The sequence below is a fragment of the Leopardus geoffroyi genome, chromosome D2 (genome assembly GCF_018350155.1).
Source record: "Leopardus geoffroyi isolate Oge1 chromosome D2, O.geoffroyi_Oge1_pat1.0, whole genome shotgun sequence".
Classification (NCBI taxonomy): Eukaryota; Metazoa; Chordata; class Mammalia; order Carnivora; family Felidae; genus Leopardus; species Leopardus geoffroyi.
Window position 1 is genome coordinate 69128073 of NC_059334.1, and position 3801 is coordinate 69131873.

Consider the following 3801-nt stretch of genomic DNA (forward strand, 5'->3'; position numbering starts at 1 on the left):
CGGGGTTCGGATCCCCTCCCCGAACCTAGGGTAATGCTACAAGTGGAGGGGAACCCAGTTCAATTCCTAGTCAACACAGGGGCACAACACTCGGTCTTGATCGAGCCTCTTTACCTGGTCACCCGAGAACAGGCGCCCTTTGAGTGGACAGAGAAAACTGAGCAGGCTTTCCAGCAAATTAAGCTCACCCTGTTGTCGGCGCCAGCCTTAGGGCTCCCCGATGTCTCCAAACCCTTTCATCTCTTTGTAGATGAAAATAAGGGGGTAGCCAAAGCAGTGCTGACGCAACTCCTTGGCCCATGGCCCAGGCCCATTGCCTATCTTTCAAAAAGACTAGACCCAGTAGCGGCTGGCTGGCCCCCTTGCCTCCATATGACCGCTGCTACAGCTCTAATGGTAAAGGATGCTGATAAGTTAACTATGGGACAAGAGTTACATGTTACAACCCCTCATACCATCAAGGGAGTCCTCAAACAACCTCCTGACCGATGGATAAGTAACGCCCAACTGGTTCACTACCAGGGACTATTATTAAATCCCCTCAGAATCATTTATGCTCCCCCCCGAACACTAAACCCTGCCTCCCTGTTACCAGACCCGGACTTGGATACCCCCCTCCATGACTGCGCTGAGATATTGGCACAGGTTCATGGAGTTCGGGAAGATTTACAGGATCATCCGCTACCAGACGCTGAAGTTACCTGGTTCACTGACGGCAGCAGCTTTGTACATCAGGGTCAAAGGTACGCGGGGGCAGCAGTCACAACTGAAACTGAGACTGTTTGGGCAGAGCCTTTGCCAGCTGGCACCTCTGCCCAACGGGCTGAACTTGTGGCCTTAACCAAGGCACTGACTTTGGGAAAAGACAAGAGACTAAACGTGTATACCGATAGCAGATATGCTTTTGCTACGGCCCACATACATGGAGCTATATACAGAGAGAGGGGACTGTTAACTGCAGAAGGGAAAACCATCAAAAACAAAGAAGAAATATTGGCTCTCTTAAAGGCACTCTGGCTGCCTAAACGACTAGCCATTGTACATTGCCCAGGCCACCAAAAACCGATCACACCGGTGGCCAGAGGAAATAATTTGGCTGACCAGGTGGCCCGAGAGGTGGCCTTACAGGTGGACTGTGCTTTAATGACCACCCTGCCAGACCCCGGTTCAGCTAGTTTACCAGAAAGTCCCACCTACACTAAAAAAGACCTAAACTGGATCCAAAAATTGCCTATGATTCAGTGCCTTAACGGATGGTGGAGAGCAGCAGACTGTAGCATAATCTTCCCAGAAGAAATGGGAAATAAAGTCTTATCCAAGATGCACTGAGCCACTCATATGGGCACAAGAAAAATGCAAGACTTAATAAGACATGCTAGGATCACCATTAAAGACTCCAGGACAAAAATTGAGCAGATAGTTACTAGCTGTAAAGCTTGCCAACTAACTAACGCCACCAACCACGGGAAAAAACCCTGGCTCCAGAACTCGCGGAACCAGGCCGGGAGCCTATTGGGAAGTAGACTTCACCGAGGTAAAGCCTGGAAAATATGGATACAAATATTTGCTAGTGTTTATAGATACCTTTTCAGGATGGACAGAGGCCTTCCCCACCAAGCATGAGACTGTGCAGGTAGTAGCAAAGAAAATGTTGGAAGACATCATGCCCAGGTACGGATTCCCTACCCTAATAGGATCAGACAACGGACCAGCATTCATTTCAAAGGTAATACAAGGGATAGCGCAGTTTATTGGGGCCGATTGGAAACTACATTGTGCATATAGACCCCAAAGCTCAGGACAGGTAGAAAGAATGAATAGAACCCTAAAAGAGACCCTAACCAAATTGACCATGGAGACTGGCGCTAACTGGGTAGTCTTACTCCCCTACGCTCTGTTCAGGGTGTGGAACTCCCCTTACAAACTTGGATTAACCCCCTTTGAAATCATGTATGGAGTGCCCCCCCCTATAATTCCCAACCTACAGTCTAATGTGTTAACTGAATTTGATGATCATAAACTTCTTATTTCCCTGAGGGAACTCCAGCACACCCACCAGGAAGTTTGGCCCAGATTGAGAGCCATTTATGAGAACGGGCCCCCTCCTGAGCCGCATCACTACCGACCTGGAGATTGGGTATATGTGCGGAGACACAAGCAAGAGACCCTCCAACCACGGTGGAAGGGACCCTACATTGTGATCTTAACCACACCCACTGCTCTCAAAGTCGACGGGATTGCTACCTGGATCCATTACACCCACGCCCGACCAGCTGATCCCTTGGTTCCCACCTGATCCCAGCTGGTCCCACCTGATCCCAGGTTCGAGAAGACTTCGTGCCGGAAGCCAACACCGCCTGGATGGTTGACCAGAGTAAGACCCATCCTTTAAAATTGACTCTGCGTCAAAAACCTGACCCCGAAAACCGGCTGAGACCAAAGGCCTGGGTGTCCCATACCAAGACTGTTGCTGCAGCTCTGGACCCACAATGATCGGAGGAACACTCATTAGCGTGCTCCTGTTCACCTCCTATGGACTGATAAGTATTGCAGGCAACCCCCATATACCCTATACTTTAACTTGGGAGGTTTCTAATTTAGAAACCCAGGAAGTCTATAATACTACCCTGCTCTCCGCTTTACTCAGGCCTCTGGCCATTCTACTTCTCGCTCTCACATTAGGCCTCTGTATCATAAAATTATTAATTTTGTCCAAGACAGGTTCAATGCTGTACAATTAATGGTCTTACGAACTCAGTACCAACCGCTCGAGACATTACAAATAGAAAACTGAAGATCCAAGATTGGCTCTTTAGGCACAAGGAAAAGGGGGGAATGAAAGGAACAATCCAAATGACAGCCCTACCTTAGTTTAAAGCTAGGTTCTCTTTTCTGCTTATTATGGATCTTTGATAAGAAATACAATTGCTGAGAAGTCTGTTTTGCTTGCTGTTTGCTACGAGCATTGTGAGACCTTTCCTGAATGTAACCCGCTGTGTAGTAGAATGGGTTGTAAACCTTCCTAAATGTAGTCTGATATGTAATGGAATGAGTGATTGTACATAAACTAACCGGCATTTCTCGCTTCTGTAAACCTGCTTGCTTAACACATTCCTCCCCTTCCCCCTTCCCCCTTCCCCCTTCCCCCTTCCCCTTTTCCTCTCCCGCCACAAGTAACGGACAAAGCCTTCCCGCCAAAGGACAGACAAAGGACGCCCAATCAGAAAACAACAAATGTCCTTACTTTAAAATCGACTAATCAGGGCCCTCATAATTTGAAACCTCCCCTGTGCTATTTGTCTCTGTCTATAAAAACGCTGTACCAACCCTGATCGAGGCCTCTTGCGTCGCCGGCGACGAGTGCGCAGAGGACCAGGTTCGAACCTGCAATAAACGACCGTTGCCGCTTGGCTTTGACTTACGACTCTGGTGGACTTTTGTGGGAGGTTTCGGAACTTCGGGCATTACACACTGACTACCAATGTGAGCTCAGCTTGGCTGTGAAATCTCTCACATTCGTTTCACTCTGCAAAATGGAGGTGACAGGTATGTCCTCCTAAGGTGGGCATTCAATAAGACAAAATAGATTGCTGGAATTAAAAGAAGTGAGGACTGGCGGCCTGGAAAGGCAGGGGAAGCAAACAATGCCCAGCCTTCTTCTTGTACTATGACTGGGGCCAGGGATCATAGCTTAATGTTACACCTCATCACATGCTTAGTTCTGTTGTTTAATTCAGCTTCTCACCAGCTGCCTGATTTTAGTCTGATGTTGTGATTTTAGTCTGGATTTGCAACCCAGAG